The 18,393-nt window shown below is 33.7% G+C and overlaps 1 long non-coding RNA gene across 1 annotated transcript; it reads left to right on the top strand.

Moving 5' to 3' along the window:
- Positions 1-962: 962 nt before the first annotated feature.
- Positions 963-18,301, top strand: LOC146544672 (uncharacterized). Its single transcript, XR_014882211.1, has 3 exons — positions 963-1,023; positions 1,805-1,936; positions 18,273-18,301. It is a non-coding gene; the product is annotated as an uncharacterized LOC146544672 (long non-coding RNA).
- The last annotated feature ends 92 nt before the right edge of the window (positions 18,302-18,393 follow it).

Consider the following 18,393-nt stretch of genomic DNA (forward strand, 5'->3'; position numbering starts at 1 on the left):
GAAGGAGAGGATGTGAGGAAGGGAGGAAAGAAGGATAAGAGGAAAGAAGGAAAGGAAGAAAGAAAATCATAAGTATTACCGATGGAACATCTTCAGGGACATACCCCAACATTTTGATTCATTGAGTTTTTATGAACATGAAATATAAGCTGCAGTTTTAAACCTGCTTGGCAGATATAGAGAGCTGATATGCAATTTGTAAGATAAAATTAGAAGTTACATAAAATATTTCCCTTCTACTTGCCCAACTGCAAGGTGATAATGAAATGGGACAAGGTCAGGTACCTGCATGCATGGTTTATTTCCTCCGCTCAAGGGAAGTATGTTGGCACTGGGGCTCTACTGCCTATGCTGCACCACGTCTTTGTCAAGAGACCCTCCATCCACTGACTTGCTCCCCCTAGCCATGTTGGCCATCCCACAGCTGCTTCTGACTCTGATTCCTAGCAGCAAGCAAGGCCTTCTCTACTTACTCAGGAGTTGTATGAACACACCCCACCTTCCTGCTGTCTGTGTCATCACCCATGGCTGTTAGTCTACCTTCATCATGGCTATATCTGCCATTATTGCTTGCTGACATACTATACCCAAAACTATTTTAGTGGAAAAAGCAACTCCCATGGAGTGCATGGGATCTCCCATTGAAACATGAAAAACACCAGAACACATATAATATATGAGGAATCTTTAATTTTAGACATACAGGCTAAGTATGGAACCTATAGCTATAGCATATTTTGACTACAGCATATTTTGTCTTTGACTATAGCAAATATGTTTCAGATATTCCTAATACAATCTTGTATGGGGCTGCTGAATCATGGCCTGAACCTCTGATGAATCACCTGAGGCGAGCAATGAGTCAGCCACAGGAGCAAAAGTGAAGGCAATTCACCTGTGCTGCAGGAAGGGGTGGAGCCTGGCTCCACCTCTCCTAGACCCATTTAAGAGCTGACTGCCAACAGGGAAGGATCTCTCTGGAGATTTGTTCCACTGGAGTCTACTCCGTGAGCCCAGGATAGGGTGAGTGTCTCTTTTTTTACTACTCCAATATAATAATTACATCAGCCAAGCTCCTGGATATACTATACCATCTATATATACATTGATTGTACAAATCTCAATGCTATATTGAAAATCATAAGCAGGCACCAGATATTCCCCTTTCATTACATATAATGAACTACTGTCAAAAGTATATAAGTATTTTTGAGGACTGAGACATCCATGACAAAGGGCAAAAGTACTTTCTTTTCAACTTAATCTGTGTCTGGCCAGAAGAAAATGGAATTAAGATGTAATATGTTATCAGAAACACACAAAGCTTTCACGTATCATTTGAGCTAGAAAACTTACAAACTAATTTACTAAATATAGTATCAGAATGCAAGATAATACACTATAATACATTATAACTAGAATTAAAACTAATAAATCAAATATAGTGAGAGAGAGTGTCTGAAAGGTGGATAGGCCTCACCATGACACTGAGGTGAGATGCTCAGTCTGGTTGAGCAGCAAGGAGAGCCTGACAAAGAGAGCAGATCAGGTGACCTTGCTAGGGATTATATCTCCTCTCTGACTGCAAAGCCCCCTGTGGTATGTAGTTCTTCTTTTTCAGACAGGTGCTCAGAACTGGAGCATTAACAGTTAAATTCCCAGTGCACTACATGATGTTATGATGTGGGACACCAATAATCAAAAATCATAAAACCATGACAGCAACAGTCTTAAATTTGCAGTCACTATCAATTGATCTATATAAATGGCCACTGATAATACTGTGTTTTCCATCTTTTTGCAGCAGCCAGATCATTTTCTTCTGTAATTTGTATTTCTTAGCAATGGAAAAGCATCGACAGCTTTATTCATAGAAGCTCTGTTGGAATTATTTTATGATGGACTCTATCGGCATATTGTTCTTCCTTAACTACAAGTAAGCGAGTATTTTCTTCTGAGAAAATAAGAGAAAAATCTCTGTATAATTACCAGTTCTGTATTTATCAATCATTTTTACATTCAGTTTGTTTAATCTGTTTTATTAAGGAGCTGCGTGTAGAGTTGTCAATGGAAGACTACTGTTGTAGACCTGCCACAATGAAATAACTGTATGAACACAGATCAGTGCAAAACAAGCAATACTCTGGTATCTTCTGTTGTAGCTACACTAGCTCTCCAGTTCTTATTTTCACAAGGTCCAATGTATACTATAGCCTACAGAAACATCATAGAAATCCTGAAAAAAATTGTGTTAAGTGTCTTTAAAAAATTTGCAAATAATCTTATTTAGGTAAGCTAAACCAGTTCTAAAGATTAGCATTAAGTTTTCAACATTCCTCTAGTCATTGAAGTAATTTCTGTATAAAATATCTATTATCTTTTGGATCAAAACTGATGAAAAAATAAACTGCTGTTTAAAAGCAAGCACTATAACTTTGCATTTAATATTTTTTGACAAATCAACAATAACAAAGTGAAAATCTATACATTTCTATTTCATCTAAGACAAAAAAGGAGCAGTTTTCTTTAATAAGAAAAAAATGTTTGTTCATTCCTTGTTTAAAAATTCCTAAGTGCAGTTGTGACAAGCAATCATTTTGATTAACTGTATTCTGATATAAAAGATTTTGCTAATTGTGTCCACCACCGGTCTTTCAGGGTTCTGATTTGCAGAAAATTACAAAGTTTCTCAGTACAATGCAATTGTATACTGTGCTGATGGACCTGAGCTCTTCCAAAGCTAAGTACAACTGTAGTTACCGCAGTCTGATAATTCAGGCAGCTTCTTTTCATGAGAGCTCAGCAAAGCAAATATTTTGTATTTTCAATAATAATAGTAGATACATTCCACTAAAGGGTTTTTTTTTTAAATGAAATTTCCATGGATGCATTAAAAATAGCTCTGGCTGTTGGAGTATGAAGGAAAGAAATTAAGTATGACCAATATGTTTTGTAGACAATATTTGTTTGATAAAGAGGCACTTCACAATGGCTATAAAAAATTATCCTGGCGTAGCTAGGGATTATTATTTGAAAAGAAGTTTCATTCTCAATAAAATAAGATTCTCTCTAGTCCAGGATTTTATTTTCTTTTTTTAATATTTTTCCTTCACAAGTATTTTCTGTAGGCCTTCTGTATAAATAACATAAAGATTAAGTTTATTCCTCTTTTATGCACAGGAAATACCCATAAATTTCCAGTCCATATCCAGCAGACTGAACAGCTTTAATTGTCAGTGACTCAGATAACAGAAATTTATGAAATTGCTCATTTTCTTTGACTAATGACAACTCTAGTGCCAGCAATTATCCCTGGAAAACATCAAAATATTGAGGAAATGAATTACACCCGTAAGCAACCAAAGAGGTTTGGGGATCACATGCCCTATGCAGTTTTTAAGTGAATTCACTCTATCTTTCCCCACCGAAAGTGTGGTATTCACATCTACTTTCTTTTTGCTTGCATTTATCAAAAGAACAACGGTTGCCAAAGATAATTTAATAAGTGCAAACAGAATAATATTGTCCTTTTATTGATAATAGTGAAGAGTAGTAAAATAATGTATTTGAATCAGACTGTGGTTTAGCATATCAGGTACAGTTGGGTGCCAGCTCTACACCCATGGATATTGGATACCCATGCCAATATGTAGGAGGTAGTTTTTCAGAAGCAGCATCTGGCTTTCTGGCAGACTTCGGTCCGTTTCACTGATGGCTTCAGTTCCCACTAAGTTGGTCACGTGGATATGGCATTTGTTGGGTGACTAGTCTGCTTTTTTCCAATGTTTATGTCACCTCTCCTCTTGATTCTTTGTGTATCTATAATGCTTTCTGCTTGTATACCTTCTTAATATCAAGTTAGTCTAAGGTGTTAACAATAACGTGTTAACTCATAATGAGTAATCGCTTACCGGTATATCAATGCTGACGTCATCATTCCAGAAAACTCTCTTCATACAGAGAGAGATTATATCAACAAAAAGGCATTTTTATGAGCTAGGATTAATATCAATTTCCCAAATAAATTTGAATCAAACACAAGTGCTTTTTTTCTGTTTGTGTATCTGCACCTCTGCTGTACTGTTTTCCAATGCAAGTTTATTGACTTAGGATTTCTGCCAGTAGAGTACATCCCAGAATATGCACAGGTGCCCTTTAAAATAATTTTATAGTCAGAGTAGCATACAATTTAATGAGGCAAAGGAAATCTTGTTCTAAAAGAGCCACTCATCCGTAGAATAAGAAGAGGATATTGCATGCCACAGAACAATCTTTTCCAGATATCCCTGTCCACAACACTGATAAATATAAAGCACTTGCTTCTGTTATTTGAGATTCTAGTATTTATTCCTATTTATTTATTCTTTTCATATGAGCAAAATAAACATATTATTGCAGAATTTCCTTTTTCTCTCCTGCTTTTTTTTCTATTAGATCTTTCTTTCTAGATAAAATGGAAATTATTTTTAAAACAAATGTAATTATTTATAGGGAAAGTATTTTATCAAAGTAATACTGACAGAAATTTAAGGATTTTTTTTTGTCAGCTTAATATGATATCGCATGAAAATACGTGCTTTTCCACAGCACTGTTACCATTAACTCTGTTATATTTAGATCTCAGCACTCTCTGGGAAAAAGAAAAGAGAAATTGAAAAAAGTAGAATTTTTAATAATGCTATTTCTTTCATGTTTTAGGACTATACACATGTTAAATACGCTACTTCCTTTAATGCTTGTGTCACAAAATATCCTGGAGATCTCTAATATATCGGTCCTGGCAGTGTGAATAGCAGAATGCTAAAAACAAGGTATGCTGCAGTACTGTATACTGCTGTATACTGATGAATACATAACTTCAACTCTACCATTGTAGGAAGGATTCAGTGTGCTCTGAAAACTTGCCATTTGAAATTGATGCCAATATATTCCAATATATATCCTAATAGCAAATAGAGCAAATAAATAAATAATGCCAGCACTGCTCTTAGCACATTTTACAAAGAAATGCTGTTTTGAGGTTGGGTTATTTTTTTAATGTGTTTTTTGTTTTGTTTAGATTTGGGTTTTTTAAGAAGCCCAGCATACAGAAAGACAATTTCTGTACCTCACAAATTATAAAAATGTTTAAAATTCTGTACCTTGTAGTGCCTTATGGCTTTTTCTTCAAGCAACTAATTTATGCAACTACAGGTTAGAAATACTAAATTCATTTTAATAGTGACTGACAAGCTGCAGATATTTTTTCTACAATATATTATGAAATTCTTTTTTGTGCAAGCCAATAAGAAGAATTTGATAATATTAGCACTTTATATATATGTTTATATATCTATTTAGAAACAAAAATTACCCATGAAGTGATAGATTTGAGATTAAAAAAAAAAAAATGGGATTCTTATTTTCCCATTTACTGCTGTCAGTAGTAAACTGGATCAATAGATGTCAATTGTTGCTAATCAATGGAATTCTTAACATGAGATTTGACAAAATATTTTTTTAAATGTGAGATTTCAGACTAAGTGTTTACACAGTGATCAAGAGATGTCCACTTAAATATCTTGTATGTTTACACCAATAGCAAAAACAAAACTTCCCATCAAATAAGAATGTTTGTATTGATCATGATACATGAGCGTGGGTTTGAATCAGGAAAAATAAAATATTTCCTAGAGATGCAAATCTGTCCTATGTATATAAAAACCACTGTGGCTGTGAATTTGTCTCTATAAAGCAAAGTTTTCATGAAGATGGGCAAAAAAAGCATAATTTGCATTCTGCAATTTTAAGTCAGATAATAGGATTCAGATCATCTGGGACAGATCTACTTCATATTCAGGATTATCATAAAATGTATTCCTGTTTATTTGGAACTATCTTTGCTGATGCTGTGCACAATGATGCAAAAAAACTAAAGGTAATGAAACTGAAAACCGAGATACATGAGATTTTGGAGGACCAGAATAGTACAATGACAGCAAGGTTCTATGTCCTATTCAATATGGTTCCTACCTAGCCATGAGAGTCTTATATAGGAATAAAATATTAAAAAATACAGAAAATAATTTTTAAAAGAATGGAACAGTCCTATTTTGACATTTTAGACATAAAACATTTCAGTGTCTAATTGCAAAAGGACTGCATGTAAAAATAAAAAGAAATGAAATGATCATCCTTTTAAAATTACTGTTATATTCTACAATCAACACAAAATTATTTTTTATTTTTCACTTTGATCAAAGTATCAGAAAACATTAATTGATACAACTCTAAGTGCATTACAAGCAAGCTCTATATATTTACAAGCAAGAACTCAATCTGAATATCTGTAAAACAGAAAATTCATGGCAGACTTGATTACCATTTTCATTATGAGCAGATACAACACAAATCTACATGGTTCTTTATCAAAAATACACTGGAATATATTCTTATGACTTCTGTAGGAGTATCTTGTTAGATGCTTACTGACACATACTCCTGCCTGCCTCAAACTTCAGATATTTAAGCCAGTGTGGCATTTTTCTTGTCTTTGAAAGTTTAAAGCAGTGATCTTGAGATAATTATCTTTCTTACACAAAATGGAATAATTAAGCAAGATAGTTAAGAAATGCAAGTTAATGCAAATGTATCACTGGAAGAGTCATTAGATCAGATAACATACAACCTCAGTGTTTTCAGAATTAACATACACTTCAGAGAAAAACAGCTGTTTTGGCATATTACATTAAGCAGATTGGATTACAAGATGAAACTGTATTAACAAACTTCAGTACAAAAACCTGAACTGCTCACAGCAGCATAATGGTTTATCCAGTACTGATCATATCGTACTGGCACATCTTTCCCAGCGATTTTATTACATATGCCTAAATGTATAATAATTTATAAATTCATATATTTGACCAAAAGCTTTTCCACTGAACTGAAAACCAGTAGTTTATTTCAATGTAGTTTTATTGTGTCCAAGCCCAAGATTGCCAGTACAGGAGAGATGTGGAGCTGTTGGAGTGCGTCCAGAGGACAGCCACAAGTATTATCAGAGGGCTGGAGCACCTCTCCTGTGAAGAAAGGCTGAAGGAGCTGGTCTTATTCAGCCTGGAGCAGAAAAGACTCCGGGGACACCTCACTGAAGCCTTCCAGTACTTGGGGGGAGCTTGTAAGCAGGAGAGGGACTGACTTTTTACACAGTCTAATAGTGATAAGACAATGGGGAATGGATTTAAACTAAAAGAGGCTAGATGTTAGGAAGAAATTATTCACTCAGAGGGCAGTGAGGCATCAACACAGGCTGCCCAGAGAAGCTGTGGTGTCCCATCCCTGGAGGTGCTCGAGGCCAGATTGGATGGGGCCCTGGACAGCTGAGTTGGTGGGTGATGCCCTGTCCATGTCAGAGTGGATGGAAATAGGTGATCTTTAAGTTCCTTTCCAACCCAAGCCATTATATGATTCTATGATTTTTAATAACGAAACTAATGGAGTTAAGTTCAGCCCTAATACATTAGATTTGGAAAAACTTCCTAATCAGAGTCCTTGAATATTATTACATATCAGTGCTGACATTAAAACCTGCAGTTCAGAGATTGGAATTTCTTAAGCGATATCCAATACAAGATGGGAATTTCCAAAACCCGAATTGAAAGTGCTGAGTAGATGTATGAGAATTTGAGACGGTAAGTTTTGCTAAAATCATCTTTCCCATCCTTAAGCCATGCAAATCCTGTTGATCAATGCTCAGAAGAGAAGCTGACAAGTTTGAGGACACATTAAAAAGTCACCCATTTCATTTGCCTGCTCTAAGTTGATGATACAATGACTGGCTTCATCACATAATTAAATTTACATGCCTTGAAGAAAGATAGTGTCCTTTTTTATAGTGAGAAAAATAAAGATAAGACTTGAAGGTTTAAGAAGTTTAAATTGTGTCAAAACATAGATTTATTTTAGAATTGAAGGTTTTACCATAGCTGTGAAATTGTATAAATAGAAGTCTTTCAAATTATTTTATAGAAGATCAAGAAAAAACTAATATTAATTCCATCACTGTTACAAATTACCAAAAAAGGAATGATAGGCTTAGGATAAAAAAAAAAATGACTATGAGAAGCATTCTTTATCAATTCACAATGACAGTGAATTCATATTTAAATTTTTAAAACAGAGAAAAATCTTTTCTTTTTTACACTGTTTTTTGAAATCACAGGCTGCCTGTTGTTTAATTTTCATGTTAATGCAACAAATAGAAAAGCATAATTTCCATGAGAATGCAATTTATTTTTTATTTCCAGCTGCTTGGAAATTCCACGTGAAGGAAGACATACATGTCTAGTCATTAGAATCCCTGGTAGCAAAGGTTTTCTGAGAAGCATGTTGATGGAAAAAGTCTCATGAGTACCCTGCTCCTGCAGGTTTTGTCCTTAGTATTTCAGACTGTGCATAGTGCAGTTCACCTTTACACAAAAATCACTTCCCGTTCCCACTTGTCCCTCTTATCATAAAGCAATATTTCTACTTCTATGAATACGTCAGAATTATATGCTGCAGCAGGACACAACTAGTGTTTCAGCTGCATTATATCTTATTCTTCCGTTTCATTTCCCTCTACTGTTTAGGAAAAGATATATGTTGAATGTAGCTGCCAATATTAGCAACACCTGTTAGATACTATATTTCGTGTCACAAGGAATGATTGAGAGGGATTTTACTGTTCTCTACTTGCTCTGAATTCTGACTGATCTACATCCCGTTTTCCTAATAATCACAAATAAACAGTTTTAATGAGAAATTATCACTCCGTAATCACTTTTCTCCTCCTTTTCATAGAATATAAATTCCATAAATGTGATCTTCCAAACATTTACTATGTGATCATTGAAGGGTGATCAGTGTGCTTATGAATCTGGTAGCTTGTGTAATGTCATTGGCATTGACTTGAATTCCGGCATAGTATTTAGAAGAGGTCAAACAGGCAAATTGAAAGTGTTTGAGAAAAAAGTCATGCCAAAGAATGCCATTGTAAAATCGTGTCTATGTGCATGTTTACTTTATATCTCAATGCATTAGAGACACTGAATTGGCATCAGAAGTTTTAACATAGACAGAAAGTGGAGGATAACTCAACAGATGAGTTAAGAAATGCTCTGGACAGTTGCAGAGTTTTGGCTAACTCATTCTGTCAAGTACTACAAGCAATGCTGAGTAGTCTGTCTTGGCTAAATCCTAATTATGCATAGGACACTCCAAATTTATTTACACATTCATTTTCAGATTTTCAGTTTCCAGGATTATTCACTACATCTTCATCTTCTCTTCAAAACATATAACTAGCAGTACAACAGAGATTGTGCTTGGTGTTATAGAGACAGAAAATACAGGTTGTTATCAAGATATGTTTGTATATTAGACTTGTGTGTAATAAGTTTATGTGACATATATGATCATTAACTAAAATCCTAGTATTGTTTGATTGATGCACATTTGCAAGAGTCTATTAAATTCTTCTATTTTTTCTTTAATACTCAAAATATCTAAAGTGTATCAGTTTATAATTCAGCTACATGTTGTAGTATTCTCAACAAGGACAGCTAGTGTTTGATTGTGGTTGAAGGATAAATTTTTATACCTTGCTTTTAAAACTGGTAGAAGAGAGCTTTGTTTAAATATTGTTTCTGACACATCTACAGTTATTATTTATAGTGTTCCTTCTCTAAAATGGTCTTAATTATAGATTAGTACTGCCACTGCAGGTAGAACAGTCAATAGAATGGTTAAGTAACCATTCTGATGTAAAAAATGACTTACCAGCAAGCAAGCACATCTAGTAAAGCAGTAGCAGCTCACCCACCAACCATTGGCCAAGTTCAGCTGGAAGAGATGATGACTGTTCACAACGACCACAGAGGTTTTCATGATATGTTCATGTTATGTCACATGAAGGAAGGTCAAATTTTGTAACTTAGTGTTTTGAGGTTCAGTAGGATTTTGCCCTGAACTTCCTAACCTTAGCACTGACTATGCTAAACACTATAAGGCAAAGATTTTGTCTTCTGCAAACTCATGGTAGATATGCTGCTTTATTTACACACAAATGCTAAAGGAGTAGAGTATTGCAGGTGGCAGTTAGGAAGGATACAGAAAATAGCAAGGGAACTTTATTCACAGTTACAGGGAAAGGTTGATCATCCAACTGATGAAGGTACTCCTCTTCCTGAGAATGTCATAGATCCTACTAGCTGTGTGCTGTTTGAAGTATAAATCCTCTGCAGTCATAAAAAGATTCAAAGATTTCAACAAATTCTTTTATTTTTTAACCTTCTGTACTCCTACCCTTTAAAAGCAGATCTCTTGTACATTACAGATGTTTATCTCTGTGTGGGCATCTGTAAAATCTCACTGCACTGAGTTATTTTGCAGTCTCTAATGTGATCATTGTTTTACTTACAGCCTATGTATCAACACAGGCTCTGTGTATTTTTACATCTCAATACCTACATTAGAAAAAAAAAAAAAAAAAGGACATATTTCTAAATGATTTTAATAAGAGTGAATTTATTTGGGATATAGAATTACTCTTCCTTCTTATGGGTAAGACTGAAATTGCAATTTGAAGTAAAATGAAATTCCTTCTCCTTATGTTCTATATGGCTATATAAATTTAGTGGTCATTAAATGTCTTACAAAACAGATGGAATACACTTATACCTCTTTCTAACCTTTTGATGGATAACAGCAATGAAAAGACTGTGATATAGCTTTGCTTCCACTTTTATGGTGTGAAGTGTATTTCAGCACCTTATATTCTCATCTATTGGCTTTAGCTCAACAAAAAAAAAAGAAAAGTTTTTAGTATAAATCAGTGTGTTGTGCCGTATTAAAGTCAGCTGTGTCTATTTAAATCCACCAAATGTCTGGTCCTGTCAATGAATAGTTCAGGCAAAGTGATTTCCATATTTCATTTGGATCTTGAACAAACAAACAAACAAACAAAAAAAAACAAATAAAACCTCACAAATTTTAATATTAAACTGCTTAGATTTGAATGTTTTCAGGAATCTCATGATTTAAGGTTTCAATGTAAGATAGTATTATTTTTATTTCAAAAGGTATAGAATGAACATAACTTAACAAATCGAATGTTTTTAACCACTGATTTGAAAATAGGCCTGTTCATGTTTTTGTTGCTTTCCTCACTGTTTTAATATTAAATATATAAACAAATAGTTCCTCAAAGAGAATATACATAAAATATTTTCATTACAAAAGGAGAGAGATTTAAGAGATGTATCTTCTACCAGGGAAAGCAGGAGAATATATGGATGGATTTTCTGATCACTAAATGTTTATGTAGTTTAGCAGTATCAAGGCTACCACAAACATGCAGAACTTCTTCATGGTGAGGGTAACAGAGCACTGGAACAGGCTGCCAAGAGAGGTTGTGGAGTCGTCTTCTCTGGAGATATTCAAGATCTGTCTCAATTCCTAACTGTGCAACCTATTATAGAGTATCTGCTTTAGAGGGGAGGTTGAGCTGGGAGATCTACAGTGGTCCCTTCCAGCCCTGCAATTCTTTGATTCTATGATTCTATGAGATAGCATACCATATTAATACAACATGTGAAGGTATGTTGTTACCTAAAAAATACTTCTAGGATTTTAAAACAAATTCTTGTCATAAATATTATAATATTCATAGGCATTATTTTTTTGGACACTATCAGAATGGTAGCTAGCTTTGTGGATCTTGTTTATGAAATGAAATAAAAGGCTCCCTACATAGAAATGTTTGTTTTATCTGAAGTAGAAATGTTTTCTTATGTCAAATTGTATTTCTACTGCATGTAACTTTATACTGAGAATTACATATAAATTATGAAAGCTGTGGTAATTTATGGATAGAAATTACACATATGAATAGCAGTAATATAGGAGACTTCTCTAGTAAGAAATGCCAGAATGATATGATGTCGAATTACTGGTCTGAGGACTTAGCAAAAGAATTGTTTCTGTAACATGGCTGACATAAGGGACTTAGAATGGTGCTGCTTCTGCTGCTAATTTATGCTGAGCAAGTTAATACAAAAGTACTGATGGTGCAAAAGTGTTGAAGAATCACAAGCATTTATTCTAATGTGTATGGTATTTAAGAAAGGGATGACAAATTAGGAAAGACAGCACATTTAGTGTCTTAAATTCAGCCATTCAGTGTTTAAATTCAGAATGTGATAAGGACAAAATGAAGAACGTTCAAATATATGGCACTAAGCAAAACAAAGACTTGAGTGACACTGAGTTCAAGTCACCAAATTCTGCCTTCAACTCAACTCACTCAGGAAGAAATGAAAAAAAAAAAAAAACAACCAACCAACCAACCAACCAAACAAACAAAAAAAACTGGAAAAAAAAAAAAACCTGAAAAAAAACATTCTATGATGTTTAACTTGAAACTTTTTGAGAGAAAAAAAAAAAAAGTAAAAAAAAAAAAAAAAAGATTGTACAAAGTATTCTCCAGCTATTAGTTTCATTTTTATCAGCTTAGAGAGAAATTAACCAAAGGGGAAAAATTCTCTGCTGCCATTGTTCTAATTTTTGTTTGTTTGTTTGTTTGTTTGTTTCTTTGTTTTTAACTAGATTTACAAGAAATACAGTACTCTCTGGATACCTGGTAGAAAAGTGAATGAACTAACAGCATGTCATTCTACTCTTCAAACTGACAGATGGAGGAAGAAAGGGAGAAAGGAAGAAAGGTTTCTCCTAAATATAAAAGTATAAGCCACCACTCCCATAACAAAAGGCCCTGAAGTATATGACGGACCCTGCATTAGGATTTGTCATGAAGTTTATCGAACTAAATTTCAATTTGATGATATTTTCTTGACTGATAGACAGAACCAAGAACAGACCATCAAGTCTCAGCCGATGGCACTACCCATACAAATCTACATTGTAGCTGACGTTTCTAAGGTATTTAAAAGAAAAAAATATGAAATTACTCAGTCATACAATTTTTTTTTCCTGAGCTAAGACTGTATGTAAAATTGCTGATAGTGACATTTGTAGGATAAGTGCATTTGGCAGTGAATTTTGGATATTGTTCTTCATTAAAGTTTAATGAGCACTGTGCTGGAAGACTGCAAATACTGCTTTGTGCTAATGTGTCACTGTAAAAACTGTCATGTGCCAGACAGCTTAAAGATAACCATGCCCAGGGATAAAATTTCTTTCCATCTTTTTTTCTCCCTAAAATTTTGTGGACCGGATAAGTCATCTCAGGTGTGTCCCCACACTCCACTTTCAGAAAAAGCTTTCATTAAGACAAATAAGGAAAATACATTTGTTAAATCTCTTTAACCTGTTAACAACATCCAATCTAATTCTTCTGTCATTGAGTGAGCAGTCTTTATACATTGGGTATTAATGTAGCTGGCAGCTCTGTAATGCATTGCATTCTTATTGGAAAAGATTGCCATACTACCAAAACATAAAAATGGCACATGTGTGTCCTCGTGTCTTTGTTTTAAACCAAACCCCACAGTACTTAAAGATCAATAGAATGCTGCACTGGGAATTCTGTGTGTATTTTTGGAATTTGCTTTATAAGTTTTTGCTATTATTCATTCAGGGAGTTAGATTTAAAAGGCAGCCTTCCTGCTGCTTTCTTATATCACTTGCAGAAAAAAAAGAGTTGTCAATATGTGGGATAATGGTACATTGCAGTTATTTCACAAGTAATGTAGATTACCAGAAAGTGGAAGCTGTTGTCAAGAGACCTGACCAGATATAAACAGGATTCATTTTTCCTCCTTACACTATTGCATGTAAAAGAATTCAAGAAAGAAATGTGTATTTTCTGATAATTTAAGGATATATATGTATTGTTTTAAACACACAGACTGTGAGTCTGTTTATAGCTATATGAATCAGGCAGTACATAGTTTAAGACCAGCCTGCTTCATCTTGTAGTAGGTTAATGAGTTGGTTCCTCAGGAGTTGCACTATCATTGGACTTTCCTTAGGAGAAAAAATGATAGTCGGTAAGCTTATGTTATACAGAGCCTGTGAATTGATGTCTTAGACATTTGGATTTAAATAATGATTTTAATTATTTAACCATGAATTTTTAATAGTAATTAGATTTTAACACTTCACATTCTTTAAAAAATTAAACATTGATAATTTTCAATATTTTCTTACCTCTTATTAAGCATTAATATTTGATTTGTTTAAAACACTTTCCAGTAAGATATGGAATTTTTAAACTAAATGCTAAAATGCTAAAAAGGAAGATGGAGTTTACTCAGTAAAATACATATTTTAATAACTGTCAGGTATAGATAGAATATTCCTGTAAAATATATTAAAATGTAACATTTTCCTCCAGAAAAAAATAGGAAGAAAAGTAAATGCAGTAAATGAAATCCACCATATGTTTCTCATATGACGTACTGCTCTAGACATATTCTGCAGGAGCTTTCTGCTGCATGGCAAGCACTTCTTTATTTCCAAATTGTAGTGAGTTTAGCAGAATACATATGTAAATACACTGCATATACACATATCAAGTACATGTGCAAATGTATATATACACAGATATATCAGTACTCATTTTCTGATGTTATGATATATCCTCAGTATATCCTCAAGGTTGTGATTTACCCCTAGCTTTCATCCAATACTACTTGAGTTGCCTGAAAGGACTGAGGACTGTCATGGAAATGATCTCACAACAGGAGGCTCCCTACAGTGCATGGGAGCTTAATGTTCATTACAGTGATATTTTTCCCTTTCTGTTTTTTTTGTTTGTTTTTTTTTCTTTTGTGATCATCATCATGAAACAAAGGTAAAATTCTTGAATCAATCAAAGTGAGTGCTTTATTTGTATAAGGTTGAGATGATTTTTAGTATTTCAGGAGCAGTTGTAGCAAAGGGAGAAGTTTCGCTTGGTACTGACACTGCCTAGGGGTATTGAATGTTAAGTCTTTATCTTATTTTTCAGTTTGAAATGTTCTGAATTCTCATGAACATGTACACAAAAAGTCTATTTCTGTCCTTCCATTTCTATCAGTGACATTTTCTTTTCATTCATGTTTACTTCAGAGTTGCATATAGCTAAGTATAACAGCTCACATAACTTCCAAAAGCAAGCTGGATTCAAATCTTTGTAGATGCTTTCAAGATTGGAGGCAACGCTCTCCAAATTTCTTAGCAGCCCTATGCCCTTCATGAGAGACATCATTCCTGTTGATATGGAACTGTTGCCACATTTCTTCAGAAGCAATTAGCCCTGCTTGAGACCACAGTAGAGTTCTCATACATTGTAGAGATAGTGGAGTAAATATTTCTGGAAGCTTTGAAGAATATTTTTCACAGATTGCATAATGATTTTGATTTGGTTTATATTATTAGTGACAGAGGCAGAAAGTGTGGACAAAGGCAAAGCAGAGGATATACGAACATTTCTTAGATACTTGGCCCTGCAACATCCCTCTCGCATGTGCTGAACAGCCCTGCATGAATACTGTCTCCTATGTATAAATATCCGTGGAAAGAAAACCTGAGTATGAGAGTTGTGTTTAGTCACCTCAGAGAAATACCATCATTGCCTTAGCAAGGATTTTTGTCAGTATGATAATTAACAAGGTGATATCAAGGTCATGTTATAGTAGAATCATAAAACATTCTGAGTTGGAGGGGACTTATAAGGATCATCAAGTACAAAACCTGTATGTATTCATACATCAAGTTCATTGCTGTTCTACTGACTTCTTAAGGGTACTGTTTAAGATTCAGAAACGCTATATACATATTACAAATTACTTTTTTTTTTTTTTTTTTTCCCCAATATCCAAATGCATTTAATGTAGTGGTGGTTAGGAATCCAATCATGCCTAGCTCCAATCATGAGCTCTAGTCTAGATTTTGGTTTAATATAAAACAAAAACAAGCAGGCTTCCAAAATTTTCTATATTAATATAAGAAGATGATGATAGAAATAATCATCACTGCATTCAGTCCTTATATTAAGTGTGTGATAGCTTTAAAGTAATATTTGGAAATTGAAGTTTTGCAATTCAGTTTTGAAAATAGATCTGTGATTTACCTGGTATACAAGAATCTTCAAAACAAGACACCTGGCATGCTCAGGTTTAAAACCTTGAATTATTTAAGTGTTTGAAAAATGCTTAAGTAAAACAATAAACGTTATAAAAATTATATATGTTGGTGAAACTGCATTTTTGCAGTTCTAACAGAAATATATTTACTGTAGATTACGTGTTAACATCCTACTAACATCTCAATACGACTTTTCAAATAACAATGTAAAAAATAAGTTGTTTAAAAAGCTGTCTTGGGACCCAAAAAGAAAATTGCCCATATATATGTGGCATAACATTGTCTGTTGTGCTGGTTAAAAGGTAAACTCTGGGCACAGGCAATCAACCTTCTGCATGATTTGCATCTGACTAGAAGTTTTTGTACTATTCTACCTAGACTGCAATATATGATGTTCTTATTTATATGACTTGATCAATCCAGGAGAAAATTCAATTGAGGAAGGAACATTTAATCTACTGATAATAATTTCTCTAACTATTGATTTTTGAAATCAGACAAGTACCTCCTGTTGAACTCCTTGTAGAAGAGATTTTGAGATGTATTTATAGAGAGACAGATATCTACATCTCCATATTTTCCATATAAATTGTGGAATTTACAAAATATCTTGAAACTAAAAATAATGAAAGTTAGAAACAGTGAGAATAACAGCTTATTTTTTTGAAAGTCAAGCAATTATTTGACCAATGTCCAGAGTCTAGCTGGAGTCCCAGTAACTATAGTTCTTTTAAGATGACTTGCAGTACTTCATAGGAATATGTCAACAGAATCAAATATCTTAGCCTCAGCTGAAATCAGTTTTTGACTAGATAAAAATGGTAAATATATATTAAGCTAAAGATAAAAAAAACTTATGTTTTCTTCCCCATCCTCTCTCAAAAAAAATATATTGTATTTTTTATTAAGTAGAAACTGCAGGCCAAGAACATGTATGCACACCACTTCAGCAAGAAAAAAACTGAATGCTATAAAAGAAAAAGACAGTAGCTTCAGTAAACATTTATTTTTCAGTTTTCCAACACTTGTGATCTGAATCAATTGAGAGTCTTAAAATATTTTAGTAGTAGAAAAAAAAATATGTCTGCCTATCAAATAAAAAATCCATATATATTTTTTAGTATAAATCATTCATATATTTTCATGTTTCATTTAATCTAATGTACTTGGAGACAATCGCATATATCAGTATTCTGTGTAACATAAATTCCCCACAGTTCTCTAGAATAAATGCTTAATGTAACTGAGAGCAACAAGATAAATCTCCTCTAGATACACTGGGTTAAATGAAATAGCAATGTTTTCTGCAGACGATTTTTTACATCCAAATTTGAATGCTTTCTTATTATAAAAGAAATGTAATTAACACTTTGAATTTCTAATCTTAAAGGATCTTGAGGACATTAATTATTCAAAGCTATGTTATTATGTCTCTTCAACATATAGCCAATACTTAACATGGAGAGCCTGAAGGTTCCAACACAACTGGCCACACAGACAAAAATGTGTGCAAGAGAAATCTTTAGTTCACGTTCCCCAACATATGTGCATGGAAGAAAGGTTGTGCTAACAAGCTGCCACTGCCCATGTAAAACAGTGTAATAGACAACTTTACAACCATGTCTTCTTTCCTTGTACTGTAATGAAGATGAGCTGGTAAAACAAGATAATAGAAATTCCTAAACCAGCAAGTTTTTATATTTTATCTAGACCAAGGCCAAAGGAATAAAGATTTTAAACCATGGACACCTAAGCAGTAGATTTTTGACTAGGAACCAATTGAAGATTTATAATGTAACGTTAAGTGATTTGTGGGGCAATGAGTGATGAGGGCAATAAGTGGGTAGATTTGGGAAGAAAAAAAAAAAAACAAAAAAACAACTGAGTTTTGCAGAATACCTACTCTACCTTTATTCTTGAGATTATTAAAAGTGAGAATTTGTTTAAAATAAAATGTTCATATTTGCTTTCATAAATAAATAAATATACTCTTCTTGATGACATCTGGAATGTTCTTCGTCCTGTCAGAAATCACCTCACTTTTATCCTGTGTAATGTCAGCAGGGGCTTGAACAGAATTTTTTTGCAAGAACGATTTATACCTGTGACCTTGATATAGTACTAGCCTTTCTATTTGATCTTTTTTCTTCTTTCTGTGACAGATTTTGAAAACATGGTGTAAGAGTTTCAGGTGAATGCAGTGATCTTTTCTTGCTGAGATCTCAGCCTTTTTTGACAGGTAAGTGAGTCACTTTAAGAAAATCACAATGCTGCCTAGATGAA

Source organism: Meleagris gallopavo, chromosome 3, assembly GCF_905368555.1.
Source record: "Meleagris gallopavo chromosome 3, MGAL_WU_HG_1.1, whole genome shotgun sequence".
Classification (NCBI taxonomy): domain Eukaryota; kingdom Metazoa; phylum Chordata; class Aves; order Galliformes; family Phasianidae; genus Meleagris; species Meleagris gallopavo.